Raw genomic sequence first — 16,055 nt, 5'->3', positions numbered from 1 at the left:
TTGGAAGTCCATCGGATGCAATGGGCAGTGTTGCTATTGTTCAGTCTAGGTTGATAGCTCAGGGGTTCTCAGATCCTGTAGTTGAGTCCATAATGGATGCTCTTAGACCCTCCACTCTGAAGGTGTTCGGCAGACATCAGGGCCATTTCCGAGACTGGTATGGGCGGTCTGGGATTCCTCCCCTGCGTTCTGGCCTCTCTGCTATCCTTCGAGGAGGGGTTTTTGACAGGGGCCTGGCAGTTTTTCCAGGATTCGCTTTCAGTGGGCCTCCATGAAATTCCTTTTGGAGGACTCTGATGGTCACTTGGATGGGGAGGTGTTGGTGGGGAAGTTGATCCAGGGTTTTTCTTCTTCCTGTCCTTGTGCTGATAAAGGGCTTCCCCCTTGGGATCTCCCTCTTTTAATACGGTTCCTTCACGGGCCTCCTTTTGAGCCCATTTCCGAGATTGATATCAAACATCTTACACTGAAATCTGCTTTTCTTATTGCCCTCACTTCTGCCCGTAGGCTTGCGGAGATTGGGGCTCTCTTATGTCACGCTCCTTTCCTGAGGGTGCTGCTAGACTCAGTGGTGCTGGGATGTGGTCCGAAGTTTCTCCCTTAAATTGTCTCACGGTTTTCACACTTCTCAGGGTCTGGTTCTCCCTGACTTCTTTCATGATCCAAGAACGCCTGAGGAGGTGGCTCGGCTTAACATTGATGTCCGGTGGGACGTGTTGGAGTGTTTGGCTTGGTTTGCTTTTTCCACCAATCTGATAGTCTTCTGATTGCTTGTGGTCCAGCTGGGGCTGGGCATAACTCTTCTGTGGTTACCATTTTCCGGTGGTTCCGGGTTGTGATCTCCAGGGCCTATGAGGCTTCTGGCCTGCCTGTGCCTGCGCACGATCAGGAGCGGTCCGCCAGGGGTTTGGCGGCTTCCTGGGCCAATGCAAGGAGGGTTTTTCTCTGCAAGAGATTTGTATGGCTGGTCTAGGCATTTTCATCAACCGCTATGGGTGGAGTTGCTCCCACTCAGGGTCTGGTTCCTTCGTGGTTGGAGTTTTGTCTGTGGGGATGTGATTTAAGAGTTATTGTGCGTGTGTTTTGCTGCACTGTTTTTGACTCTGTCTCACGAGGAAGAGTGGACATGGAGGTAATGCTGATTACTTACCGGTAATCTTCATTGCTCCTAGTCCTACTCTTCCTCGTCACAGTACTGACGACCCTCCTCACCCTCCCTTCGGGGAAGGTCCCATGCTGTGGCTTGGTAATATGAAACTGAGTGACGTGGATGTGGGGGAGGAGTTATAGGGATTTAACGAAATAGAAGAAGGTCCTGTGTCGAAGGCGGGTGCCTTATGAAGTACTGTGAAGAGGAAGAGTAAGACTAGGAGTAATGAAGATTACTGGTAAGTAATCAGAGCATTTTTAGGCGACTGAAATCATGATGGGGTGTTAGTACTTGCATGTCAGGTGATCGATTGGAAGGGTGGGCAGGATACAGTTCATTCTCAAAGCAGTCCTTAAGTGTGTGATTTCAGACATGAAGGCGAGAGTTAACTGCTTGTAACATGGAAGCTGCACCAAAGTTGTCTCATTAGAATGTTTTTAAGTTAGATGCCTCCCATAGCTCTTAACTCACACGCTTTTGGCGGGTGTCACCCGCCTTGTAAAGGGCCGACTCACCCGCCAAGCCTCCTGCACGCCCATTCATTCCAATGGGCGTCTCACCCGCTAAAAACAAAATCTGGTGATTTAACCCGCCTTTGCAACACAAAAGGTTGAGAGCTATGTGCCTCCACACAAGTACTCCCACACAGTCGCTAACGTTGGCCCTTCTCCCACAATTTGAAGGGCAAGCTAGCCCCCACACCTAAGAAATGTTAGTCGTATGTGCAGCGCTGAACGGAGGAATGCCCGTGCTGAGCCCCACTGCACATAAAAACTCTCAGATGCACCTAACGAATCCCCAAAATACATCAAAATGCCAGGTCAACACTAAAATAACAACCAAGCATGCGTTAAGAATTACTGTGCACCAAATTCGGAGGAATAGGGGTGTTCCTCAGCTCTCAACCACGATAACATTAACATTAACATGCTGCAACAGCGTTCCCGCTCGATCCTTGCAAAGACAAGGAGTTGAGGAAGTGCGCAACCTGAAGTGACTTCCCAGACACGTCCGAGCGTGCAACTCACGTGACGAAGAGGAGGCGAAGCTTTGCTAAGGTCCGTTTCTCTTATAGGAACTAGACCGTATCGTCCCCAGTGTACATTCTTGTTACAGTATAAAGTAACAAACTTAGCCCTTCCATAAAATAACGTGCTCCTTGTACGCTTCTCACATTGGTATGTGTTTGGGGGTGGCTCATTATCAGTAGGAGTTCCATGTTCACTGATACACTCCCAGCTTCATTCCTAGACGCCTTCGCTTGGTCTTGCTTCTTTGGATATACCTTTCGGCTAGAACTGTAGTTGTTCATGGTCAAGGCACAAATCTCCTTTACTGAAACTGCTATAAAAAAGAACACACAGGCTAACATTAATGGGGGTTTTATACTGTGCTAATTCCCCTCTGTAGTGGTCTCAAAGTGCGTAAACCTTGATCGTGTGGAGGAGCATTCTGTCCCACACCAGGGATCGCAGCATCGTAGTCTGCGGGAAGGCTTTGACATGAAAAATAGTGTGTAATGAAGAGAAGAATACCAGTGTGTTTTAACTGTAAAGGTATGTTATTAATTTTTATTTGTTTTAAATGTAAAATTGCATTCGTTTTGGATGTTCTCAACAATATCCGGAACAATCTGGTATTCAACAGGAAGGTTTTACAAAGCTTGAATCAACATCAACCCCCCCCCCCCAGTTATGTTATGTTGTGTTAACTGAATTTATTGAAGCGCGCATATGCCCAAAGGCATCATGGCGCTGGAGAGATGAGTAGTTAATGGTATTGCTGTTTCTAGAAAAGCATTGTTTTCAGTTTCTGATGGAAAGCAAAGTGGTCTATGGTCCCCCGCAGGGCAAGAGGAAGGTTATTCCGTGCTTTGGCGGCTGCTAAAGAAAAGGCGCGCCCCCCTTTTTGAGCTAGCCAGAACCGAGGAACCACTACCCGCAGAGTCGCTTGGGATTGAAGAGAGGGAGTGGGCATGTAGCGGACAAACTTGTTTTGCAGAAATTCCGCTCGCATGCCATAAAAGACCCGGTGCATTATGCACATGGACTTAAACATAATCCGGTCAACAACTGGAAGCCAATGCAATTGCCTCAGCAGAGGGGTCATATTGGCTCCAAAAGGGGGACGCAGAATAGATCTGGCAGTGGCATTCTGGATTAACTGTAGGTGCCCAGTCAGGTAGCAAAGTGAGTTGTAGTAATCGAATACAGTTAGAACCAGAGCTGCAACCACCGGAGCTTGACTGGCTGTAGGAATTAAAGGGAATACCTTCCGAAGAACACAGAGATTGAAATGGGCAGTTTTACAGACCGCAGTGACTTGCTCATCCATTGCCAAAGTGGCAGAGATCCTCAACCCCAAATTCCTGATTGACAGAACCGGCGTGGAGAGAGGGCCCAGAGATGTAGGCCAGAAATCGGCCGTCCAGAACAGCTGAGGAGATGTGGTACCTACCACCAGGACCCTGGTTTTACTGCTGTTTAACTTTAGCCAATTAGATGTCATCCATGTCCCCAGCTCCTCTAGACACTTTTTCAGTCGGTTGTCAGTTTCAGATTTAGTCGGGTCCAGACAGACCAACATCTGGGTATCGTCAGTGCTAGGGAGAATTCTCATTTTAAGGCAAATTTCTCTCAGTGAGTCCCACAGCAGCTTTGTTGGATTTCTGGAGTTATTTTTTTCACTTGGTAAGAGTGTGCCTCTTTTTCCCACTCTTACCTGTGTTTTTGCCATGCGTATTTCATCTGCTTTTGTGATTGTGGTCTCTGGAGTACACCGCTTCAGTAGCCCCCTTCTTTTGTGTGTTACCCAGCACCTTCAGTGCAGTGACACAGGGTTGTCTTTTAGACTTCCCACCAACTCCATTTCTGAGGCTGACTACTGTCCTCCAGGAAAGGGTAAAGTTGCCATTAACCTTGCTTAGTCATTTAACCACAGATCCAGTACACCCCATCTTACATGGAGTATTGGAAAGGGTTAACCCTTAGCCCTTTTTATGTGTACCTCCTAGAGCATTGTTTCGCTCTTTTAACATTTAGACTTGGCTGGTGGCAGTGGTATCTACCCTAACTTTTCTACCGCGATTATACTATATAAATGTGGTATTGTTTTAAGCTATTATATTAGCCTCGAACTTAAACCCGCTTGACCAAATACTTTTTCTTTTGGCTCCGGTCGGGTTTATTCGTCATTTCTTTTTGTTAAAGTCCTTCTTGTGTTTTACATTGCGCGGCAAACCAGGTTTGCCTTCTTTGTTCACTGTCTTTTGGCGGGCTTCTGCCAAGAAACCCTCCAGGCGCCTGGGTGTCTAGGTGGGCTGAATGTGAGGGAGGGTTGTAGTCACCCCCTGCACAGGGTATCCTAGGAAACCCAAGTCACACTTTGCCATGATTGGCTGAGGTGGTTGTCTGGGCTGGACAACCCTCCTGCTGTGAAATTGACAGCCAGGCTGTGTGAATGGGGGATTTTTGCATAAAAGGCAGGTCTCTTGGGCTAGAAGTCAGAGTCGCCACTGGAACTACAATGAACCAAAGAGAAGTGGAGAAGAAGAATGCTGCAACTACCCCTTCCGGTGAAGCCCTGCTGTAGTCCTGAGCTATCTACCCTTCGACGACCAGAGAAGATCCAGTCCGGAGTCTTCTTCCTTTGAGCCTGGTGGGGATAACCAGCTCATCTTCCACATCCAGAGCATCTTCTCTTGGTCGAAATCGCTGCACACTGCTGTAGTGGTCCGGATAGCCATCTGAAGAGCCTCTCCTGTTTTTAAAGAGCGCACCTTTTATTCACCGTCGCTGCTGCCGACCTCATCCCTGTGTGGTGCAGTCCCCTCCAGATGTCCTCCTTCGTACAGAAGCTCCAGGAACCGTGGGTCTGCAGGAAACTACCAGGAACAACTGCTGTGGCACCAGCTTCTTCATTGAATAAGGTTCTGTGTTCTTCTTGAGGAATTAGGGTGAATCCCTTTTCTTTGCCTACAATGTTTGCCCTTGTCTTCCCTCCTTCTTATAACTTTTGCTTCCTCTGTTGACAATATCAAAGTACTCCTGGCAACGTTGAATCTTGAACTGTCTGACTGTGTGATCCTCGACAACAGGAACCCGGTTCCACTTGACACTGGCTCCGGCCTATTGACTCTTGAATTTCTGTCAACGAATGTTCTCTGATTCTGTCTGCCTTGACAACAGTATTGCCTATGATTTTTGCCCTCAACTCTCTCTGGTTAACTCGGGTGCTAAGTGTGTTTTTGCCCTGGTAACATTTCTTGCCGCGGATACGCGTTTTTTTAGTAAGACCGAACTGTCATTACTGTCAAAAAGTGATTGCATACGTATTCCCGGTAACGTCTTTTGTTTCACAACACCGGTCAGTTAAAACATAGGGTACTTACCTTGAGTTAGAGTCTACCAAAGTGAATTGGTTGGTTGTAGTGTATTTTACGTGTGATTTTGAATTAATAGAAGTGTTGTGTTTATAACAAATGGTTTAAAAATCAATGTACTTGTATTTTATACCTAAGACCTTCAGTCAGTATTTTCTTGAGTCACAGTAATTGTGGTCCCTTTGTGTAATCTCTGCTACTGCTTATATACCCTTGAGATAAGCCTGGCTGGGCTGCTCCGCTACTGCTACCACTTTAACATAGTAGTACAGGCTTGTACCAAAGGTAAAACTTGTATTGCCACCTGTAGTCTTAATTGTGTGTAGTGGTCCCTAAGGGCACTGCACAGGATTCTGCCTAAAGGTCAGCATACGAATAATAACAAAATCCATGTACCTGTATGAGGCGCAAAAGATATCTAATATAAATATTAAATAAAATGGGGGACAATGCTGAGCCCTGGGGAACCCTACAAAAAAGAGAGACCGGGGCAGAGCGGAAAGGAGGAAGAGACACTGATTGAGAGCGGTCTGCCAGGAAAGCTGTAAACCAGTTCAAGACTTGTCCAGAAAGGCCGGCCTCGGATAGACGGGAGATAAGAAGAGATGGTCGACCGTGTCGAATGCAGCCGACAGATCTAATAACAGGACTGCTCCGACACCACCCTGATCTACCAGGCATATCAGATTCCATCACTGAGTTAAAAATAGATTCTGTACGTCTAATCGGCCGAAAACCAGATTGAAACAGATGAAAACACTGGGAGGACTCCAAAAAAGTAGACAAAAGGGGAGGGACCAATGCCTCCAGAACTTTCATCATAAATGGTAGGAGCGAAATAGGGTGATAATTAGCCAGCACTTTTGGATCCAGGGAAGGCTTTTTAAGCAGAGGAATAACTAGGGCATGTTTAAGTGAACGCGGGATCACTCCAGTAGCAAATGAGGTGTTGACTGCTGAGGTGATGTGAGTAATTAAGTCACCCAACGCCTCCTGTAAAAGAGCGAAAGGTATAGCATCCGCAGGGGATGCCGTTTTCAGTCGCTGAATAGCTGACAGAACATCAAGATTAGAAAAAGGGGAAATGTAGACCATGGCCCTTTAGCAGGGGGAGGTTTCGCAAGAACCATATCAGCTATAGATGCCATAGCCTCAACTTTTATGTTGTCACGAATGGTAGCAATTATTGTGAGAAAGAAAGTTGAAAGAGAGTCCCATAAATCCTGAGAAGGCGGCACCACAGCCTGTCCTATCTCTGGTGTAGAAAGAGATTGAACTAAATTAAATAGGGATTTCGGTTTATTAATAGCCCTCTCCACCATATGGCCAAAATAAACCCTTTTTGCACTCACCAGAGCTTTATGGTAGGCAGTGAGAGTAGTACAAAAGAGGATTTTGGAATTAGAAGAGTAGTGGAGACGCCACTTTCTTTCAGCCTGCCTACAACATAATTTACTTTCTCTAAATTCCTGCGAAAACCATGGTTCAGGGGGATGGCTTTGCTGCTAGCAAAGATTATAAGGGGCCAGTGTGTCAGCAGTAGCTGTGAAAGAAGCTTCCAATGTGGCCACGGAGCAGCTTGCCACAGGACCACAGTGTATTTGTAAAGAGGTAGTCAGCTCAAGATTGGACACCCCGAACCAACTGCGCTTAAGAATTGCAGGCTTCGTCACAGTGGGGGGAGGAACTTTGAGAGGGATGGAAAAAGGCACCACGAGGTGATCTGACCACATTCCAGGTATAGGAGTACACTCCTGGCATCAAAGTGAAGCTCCAACAAATTATCGAGAAAGCACATAGGCAAGAAAGGAATAGGCAACACATTCAAGGGTGTTTCAACCTTAGACCCCCTGGCATCACAGACCTTGCACTGGACTGATTGATCTCCTTCCTCTCTGACAGTTATTCCCAGGTTCAACTGGGCGCACCTGGAAGTACTTGAAGTACACTGTTAACTGTGGGGAACGCTGCTGGGAACGCTCGACTTGCACTGAAGATTGCATATACTGGAAAGCACGGAATTAACACACCGCGGCGTAGCCCTGAGAGAAGGAGGACGTCTCACGCTGCAACATGGATGTTGCATGACTCAAGTAATTTCACTTCCTAGCTGCTCTGAACAAGTGTTTTGACTTGACTCTGCCACGGTAGAGCCAAATGAATGAGACGCTGACACTGACGCCTCGCGTAAAAGTTTGAATACTAGTGCTGTTATACCTAGTACATGCCCCGTGCTGACACTTTTTTCTCTTGCCTCTTAGAAACAAAGTGATTGGCCCCGCCGATAAGGTCCCTCCCCCGTATCCCTTCTAGGAAGCTTGAAATACCCAGAGTGCAGCGCACCTGCGCGTGCACCTGGAAGTACTTGAAGTACACTAACTGTTTACTGTGTACGGTGGGCAGTAGGTAGAAAAGGTTTAATTGATAGATAGCCTTTTAACTTTTATTGTGTACATATACTGTCTGCCTAGTGTTTAGTTAATTTTAGAGTCCAAATGAAGCTATGGAACCAGTGCACCACAAACCGAAGCAAACTAACTTTGAATAATTAAAATGAACCCAGAACTAATTGTGCATGTAAACGTAAGATCATTTCACAAACTTATTTTAGTAAAATTGAGCAGCCTAGTTCTAAAATGACTCAAATAGCTATACTGCTGCTGGCTCCTAAAGAAGTTGAATGCAGCACACTGGAAATTATGAATGAACTAACCATGGCCTTTCCCTGTATCAGTAGTAAACTACTGTTGCAAGTGATAAGCCCGACTTCATCTAACCTAGAGATGAGTAATACTTCCCCATCTAATCTAAGTATACAATCTGAGTCCATAAATGAAGATATTGATCACGAAAATATTGAGCTCCTAAATCCTGGTGAGCGGTTTGAAATTGACCCAAGCTCTGGGCTAATTGTTATTGGTCAAACACGTTTGGCTATTAACAAAAAAACATCAGAGAAACAACTGGAAAGCCCGAAAGAAAAGAAACTTAATGCTAGTAAAATAGAGATATTAGATGAAACAAGTTTTATTAGTATGAACTCGGAAGAGCTATTCCAAGCACTTGAAAATGTTTTAGTTACACTTGTTGAAAAATGTGATTCAATAGAAAGTAAACTAGCGATACGCTCTTTGTTACAATACGATATTAGCACAAGAAATCAACATAAGGTTTCTGATCAAAGTACGAATACTATTACTGAAATTGTAGATGTTGAAGCAAAAGTAGATACTGGTACCCGTGAATTGACCAAACCTAATATATCGCATGAGTGCAATGATGAGTACAATGTAGTAGAATATAGTGTGCTAAAAAAGAAAAGAAGAAGAAATAAAGGGAAAAGTGAACATCAAAGTTCCAAAAGGCAAGTAAAATTGAAGAATAATAGTAAGAAAAGAAGCTATGGACAAGCAGCCATGTATAGTACCACTAAATCTAAACAGGCCAATAATGGATGTATCGTTGAAACTGATGAAAGTGGTGAAATAAATGAATACGAAATAGATGACTCTGTGAATAACCAGAAGTCTGAAAAGATTGAGCCAAAACCATTATCAATACATAAAGAAGCCAACTTTGTTGGAGAACATAAAGTCGCTATACATGAGCATCTTGCGAAAACTAGTACCAAAAACAAAAAATTTAAAAAGGCTAATGATATTGATATTAGGGAATTTTTTATCAACCAGCCTAAGATACAACAGAAGAAATCTGAAGTAGAGCTGCAAGGTCCACCTAAAAAGGTGGGAGTGAGGAAAAACAAAAAGCAAAAAAATGTAGAAACCTTTGATGAAATAATCACAGATGTACATAAGTTATATGAGAACATAACATGTCCACAAGAGGAAGATGGAAGAACGAGAAATATGAGAAAGAATAGATTCGATAAGAATGAGGTGGTAAATAATGGTAAACCTCTACAATCTAAAAAAGCCACTGTAAAGATTGATAATATAAATACACAAGAATGGGATGAGTCTAGTGAGATGACGCGGGTACTGCAAATTGAAAAACTTGATATAGCTGAGATGGTTGTCCTTAACAGACAGCAAATCTTGGCACTATGTTCTTCCATTGTCCCTTTTCGGATGATAGTTTCAGACGACTTCAAGATCGTGGATCAGTTGGTGAGCACTACTAGAATTGCGACTAATGTATGGTGCAATGAACGGTCAACTCATGAATTTATTCTGAGTCAAGGTAAACTGTTTGAGAAATTAGGATATACTTGTATTGAAAGCTGTATGCCAAAAATAAAATACGAAGAAGTAACAAGCAAACGCAAACCCAAAAAGTCTAACCAAGAGGGTAAAGTAAATAATGTAAATACTATAAACCACAAGATGTTAGATGAAGAAACAGATACTAGACCGATTGACAAAGCAATTCCTGATGGCTACTGGCAATGGATTCCTGTAGCATTTAAATCTCATTTCGAAGCGTGTCCGTGATGAAAATGAAATTATATTATCATGGAACACTCGAGGAAATGCACATTATACAGGCGATGATGGGCTTTTTGATAACATCAGTTTGTTTAGAATCATTGTGCTACAAGAAACATGGATTGTAAATGAATGTGAACTCGATGGACGTAGTAATCTTAAATGAAATGCCTCTCAAGGTCCTAGAGGTCGATCTAAAGGAGGACTCATGACCTCAATTAAAAAACCATAGAGCAGAATTAAACATAAAGACTCCACTAGCATGGTATTAATAGTATCTTGTATTTCCTCAACCATTGATGCATTTATATTAGTCAACATATATAATCCACCTGGAGGAAAACATAACAAAGAGAATATACTAACAATTTCCAAAATTCTTGATGAATTTAGCAATAAGACTCCACTTATAATAGTGGGTGATCTAAATATAAAACTCAATTGCGCATCTGAGGTGATAACAGAACACTGTAACTCTGAACACTTTGTTATACAAAATAACTCTAGAGAGAGTAAGGCATGGATATCCCTGTTTAACAAATACCACCTGACTGTGCTTAATGGAAATACCACTGGAGATTGCATGAAAAATGTGACTCGGATATGTGGAAAGAGTATGAGCACGCTTGACTATATGTTTGTGAATAGATATGCCCAGGAGATAGTATGTGATATGGCTGTCGGATGTAGAGAAGAAAGCGACCACTTGCCCTTATATCTACTACTAAAGTAAGTAGAAAGTAAAAAACAGAAGTATATATTCAATGAATGGCGAGGTTGGAAATAATACAGCAGGCAATCGTATTAAATGGCACCCAACGAATATACAAAAAGGTAATGCAAGTGCTATTCAATTGCTAGATACTTTTATTGAGAACCATGAATGTACGCCTATGAAATCAGAGAGTAAGATCTTTGATGAATTCGAGGATGTAACAGATAAAATTAAGGAAACAGTTATGGTAAAACATAGCTACAGATCAGTAAATGAAAAATGGAATCTTACACATCACAAGAAATTTGACAATGACATCCACTTAAGAAAAAAACTGCTAAGGTCAAATATTCGTAAATGTATAAATAAGAATGAAGTAGATGGAACTGAAAGGATACAGATACTTAAGAGTCAGTATAAGAGATGGAAAAAATCTCATCTGAAAAGAAAAAAGATGAGATTTGGCTTACCCTGACTAATGCAGCAAAAAACAAAAATGATCGATCAATGTGGGACAATATTAATAATAAAAAAGAAAAGAACTCTTCCGGTTAATTGTATCACTGAGAGTAGCTGGATCGCTCATGTTAAAAATACCCTAGGGAGTATGACATGTGATGCACCAAGCTACAAAAATGATGCAATTATCTGGAACGGAACATACACTGTTGCCTCTTTGGCACTATTAATAAAGTCACTGCCTAACTCATGAGCTGCGGGACCTGATAGTACCTGCAACGCCCTTTTGAATTTATCTCCTGAACGCTAGGCTAAGGTGCTGTATATTCTATTTCAGTGGATCGGTAAATTTGGAAAGGTCCCTGATTCATGGAAAAAGAGAATCATACTGCCAATATATAAAAAAGGTTCACGCAAAGAAACAGCAAATTATAGAATGTTAGCTATGCTAGATATCCCGACCAAAATTTTTTCCAAAAATATTCTTAACTGAGCTTGATCAATGGATAGCTAGCTGCGCGATTTTACCTGACAATCAATCTGGATTTAGAGCAAAGTCATCTACATCCCATAACATAACCATTTTAGTTAGTGCAGTACAATATTCTTGGAAGACTCGTAGATTGCCTGTTTATGTTGCATATATTGATTTCTCTGCGGCCTTTGATACGGTCTCACTTATGAAACTATGGGTCAAATTGAAAAAATTGGGAATTCCGCATGCTCTGCTGTATATGATCCAACTACTATATTTATTTAATGAATGTGATACAGTCTATTTAATAAACTTTACACATATTGATAACTAAACACCTATATCAAGACACGACTGTTAGAGTGCATCTAGACCTAGAAGGAAAACTGTCAGATGCTATACCCACAACACGCAGTGTTAAGCAAGGCTGCACCTTAGTGGCGACGCTTTTTAATTTAAATCTGGCAGATTTTCTAAGAGAGGTAGGACAAACTCAGATGAATGATATTAAATTGGGCGTAGCGAGGCTGGGATGGTTGTGGTATGCAGATGACCTCCTTCTATTAGATTATACTCCAAAAGACTTCAGGCAAAATTAAACGAACTTGAAAGGTTTGCCAAAGCAAATGATTTAGTCATTAACATTGATAAAACAAAAATTATGAAGTTCGAATGTAAGATGGCGATGAAAAATAAAAATCCAATATGGTCGATAGATAAGAGACGGATTGAAGTCGTAAATGAATATAAATATCTGGGTATCATTATTGAAAACAAACATAAATGGGAAAAAGCATTGGAATGAAACCAAAAGAAAGTGTATGATTGCTAATATGGCTTTAAGCAAATGGCTTGGAGGCCAAGGGACTATCTCCATATGTACTGTGTGGAAACTTTACTCTGCCAAAATTGTATCATGTATGGTATATGGTGCTGAAATATGGGGATGCTATTTTAAAAATGAATTAGAGAAATTTGAAGCAAAAGTTTTAATGATTTTATTCAGAATATCCAAAAATTTGCCATATATATTATTAGAATGCAATGTGAATAGTGTATACAGTCGAATTCAACTAATGACTGCTATATGCCAAATTGACAAGACTCAGTAATGATACATTTGGAGTGAAGTTAATGGAACAATTTAGATGTGGAGAGAACAATGTCGATTTTCTAACATTATAGATGGAGAGGGGTCTATGATAAATGGACAGAGAATGATACGTTTAGCTGGTTGCTATTGAGTATAGCACAGCTAAAAAGAAAACTGAAAAAAAAGATATATGAACTAGATTATGATCAAAGGGTAGTGAATCTGGTGACCAAAGCAAATAGTGTTTTTTTTCTTGATCATTTAGTAATAAGAGATCGTAAACCTTCTCATCAATGTGCATACCCAGATTGCAATACCAACGGGTGGTATCTGAAGTTTAAATGTAATATGTGCAATGTATTAACTATACTTGGAGCAAAAGTTGGTATCCCTAAAGAACTTAGATATTGTAGATTATGTGGGATAAATACATTAGAAACTCCTTACCATATATTATGTGAGTGTGAAAGCTTGACTTGGTTACATAATTCACATTTTATGAAATATAATAACAATATGTATAAGTATAATAGTCTAGATACGTGGCAAAGACTACTTGGTGGACATGATATGAACTTAATATTTTATATGATGAAATTTTATGTGATGATATTAGGTATTTTAACTGAGCTATCAAGTGGGATTTATATGTTTTAAAACAAAATTGTATTTTTGATTGGTGATTTTACATGATTTATATGGAAAACGTTTTGTTGTAAGCATATTATTAAATAAACTTGGCCCTTTTCCTTCCCCTATCACTCTCTCCACCTGTAGCATCCCTCAAGGCTCTATCCTCTCGCTGTGACTTTTCAACATCTTCCTTCCGCCTTTGGCCCACCTGATCTCCTTCTCTACCCACTTCCAGTGTTATGCATATGATACGCAAGCTTCCCTCCTCTTCTGCCTCCTCTTCTCATCCCGGACTGCTATTCAGTCTTGTGTGCTTCCAATGATCTCTGCCTTAATGCCAGTAAGACTGAGATCCTTCTCATCGGGACCCCAGCCCCCACCTTCCCTCACACTCTCTGGCAGCCCTCTTTGGGTCCCCTCACCCTCCTGTGAGAGAAAAAACCTTGGTGTCATCTTTGACTCCTCTCTCTCCTTCTCTCCTCACATCGCAGACCTTGCCAAGAAGGCCCACTACCAACTACCTTGCCGGAGGCATTCTCCCTTTCCTCACCTTCCACCAGAAACTAAATGTCTCCAGAGCTCTGGTCCTTTCTAGGCTGGACTACTGCAACAACCTCTTCCTCAATCTTCCTTTATCCTCCTTTTCCCCCCTTCAACTAATCCAGAATAGGACTGCGAGACGTATCCTTGGCCTCCAGCCCAGAGGCCGCATCTCTCCATTCCTTATGTCTCACCACTGGCTCCCGGTTGCTGCTAGGATCAAATTCAAGACCCTCTGCAGCATCCTCAAAGCTTTCCGGGGCCTGGGACACCCCTACATCCAACTCTTCCTAAATCCCTCCCTGCTTGAGCCCTTCGGTCTGCTAGCTCCAAATCTCTGCAGATCAGACGCTTCTTTAAGAAAAGTGACAGGGGGTATATTTCTCTCCTTCGGAGGAGCCTCCCTCTGGAACGGTCAGACTTGAGCCAGATCTCCTTAAGTTCCAGAAGGTCCTCAAAACCCCCCTTTTCTCCTCTTCCTTCCTTCTCTCCCTCCCCTGCTAACTCCTCCCTCTGCTGCAGTGACTGGCAGCCTGGCTCCCTCTGAGTTCTACAGAGCGCCAGCTCCCCTGCCCAGTCCACACCCCTCCATTGCACTTAGCGTGTGGGCCTGCACTATCGAAATCCCTGGCACTTGCCTTCCTGGCCTCCTCTGCGCACTTGCTCCTGCTCCTCTTTACCCTGCCTTCCCTTCCCACCCTTGCACTTTGCTTATTGCGCAGACCGGCACCACCTCCCCCCCCTTGCACTTCTTGTTCTGCACTTGCACAATCTGAATGTCACAAGTCCTAATAGGACGTTATTGTAATTTTCTACCTTAAATAAAATAAAAAAACAGGTTGAGGGCTCTCAATCGGGTTGGGCATGTCAGGGAACTGAAGCCTTTTTGCACATAGTACACAAACGGTGCCCAGACGGACATGAAGATTAGGAAAGTGTTCCTCATATTAGTGGTAAGCTTTTCCATGGCGAGAATGTTCCATACTTTGTCCAACCATACATTTATAGAGGATGGTTCAGTCCTCCTCCAGAGATGACGAATGGCTAGTTTGGCCTCCAGTATTAAGTGCGCCAGCAGCTTGAGCTCAGTTGTCATGCAGCACTGTTTTAGAAAGTAATTGTTGCCCAGGATGCAAAGCAAGGGGTCTGCTGGAATCTCTATCCCAGTTATTTCCTTCAATTTGGATCTGACCTCCAGCCATAAATCCTGTATTCCCAGGCAACCCCATAGGATATGTAGCAGCGAACCCTCCATCTCGCGTCGCCTCCAGCACATCTTTGAGTTGTTAAGATGAGAGTGATGCAGGCGAGAAGCAGTTCTATACCATCTTGTCAGTATTTTGGTATGTGTTTCCGCCAGGTGCGGGCATAGTGTAGTGAAGGCCCCCCTATATATCTTGTCCCAGTCTTCCGGGGGCATCGCTTTTCCCAGTTCTTTCTCAGCTAGCACAGTATGATCGCCAATCAGAGACAGAGAGTGAGTTAATGGCTCTATATAACCTAGATGCCAGCCCTTTAGCATCTGCTTTATCTTGGAAGACCAATTCCAGGGGCTCCCTGGCTGTCAGCCCTCCGATGGTGTGGTGAAGGGTCCAATGCCTAGCCTTCAGATATCTAATATCTATTGTAAAAAGGACCCCCACCTTGCATAGGCCTTTGTCTAGCCATTGTTTGAAACCCTTGTCAAATTTACCCGGGGGGAAGTTGTCATTATGGATTAACAGAGTGAAGTGGGGGCGGGAAGGAGCATGAACCGGACGACTTACTCCGATTATCCCAAACGTCCAAAGAGGTTTAAGTGAACGGGTTAATGTGGAGTCCCTTTGCCCTCCCCCTGTCTCGGCCTGCCACCGCCTGCTCCATAGTCATCCAGATCTTCCCAGAGTACCTCTGCACCCAGTCGACCAATGGACTGACCTGCGCCACTGGTGGTAGTTAAAAAGCTTGGGAAAAGACAGGCCACCCAGGCTTTATGGGGCATACAAAGTGTGCTTATTGACGGTGGGGGAACCCTCCGACCTTTCCACAGGAATTGCAGCAGCAGAGCATCCCAATTACCTAAGGTGCATCGGGAACAGGGACTGACTGGAAAAGATATTAAAATGAATGTTCTTCCAATATTTTTATAATGGCCATTTGACTGAACCAGTAGAGGTGTTGAGGG

The 16,055-nt window shown here is 43.1% G+C and overlaps 1 protein-coding gene across 6 annotated transcripts in view; it reads left to right on the top strand.

Annotated features, from left to right (window-relative positions):
- Positions 1 to 2,137: 2,137 nt before the first annotated feature.
- POLK (DNA polymerase kappa) overlaps positions 2,138 to 16,055 on the top strand; it is a 1,714,815-nt gene continuing 1,700,897 nt past the window's right edge. For 4 of the 6 annotated variants that reach the window (XR_011280653.1, XM_069627466.1, XM_069627467.1 and 1 more), the window contains exon 1: positions 2,215 to 2,706. The gene's annotated coding sequence lies outside the window, so the exon portion shown is untranslated. The other 2 variants (XM_069627465.1, XM_069627464.1) reach the window with 2 other exon arrangements.

The sequence above is a fragment of the Ambystoma mexicanum genome, chromosome 6p, assembly GCF_040938575.1.
Source record: "Ambystoma mexicanum isolate Mex_15411 chromosome 6p, UKY_AmexF1_1, whole genome shotgun sequence".
Taxonomy (NCBI): domain Eukaryota; kingdom Metazoa; phylum Chordata; class Amphibia; order Caudata; family Ambystomatidae; genus Ambystoma; species Ambystoma mexicanum.
Note: the sequence above shows the minus strand (reverse complement) of the source record. Positions and strands in the feature narration are given on the sequence as shown.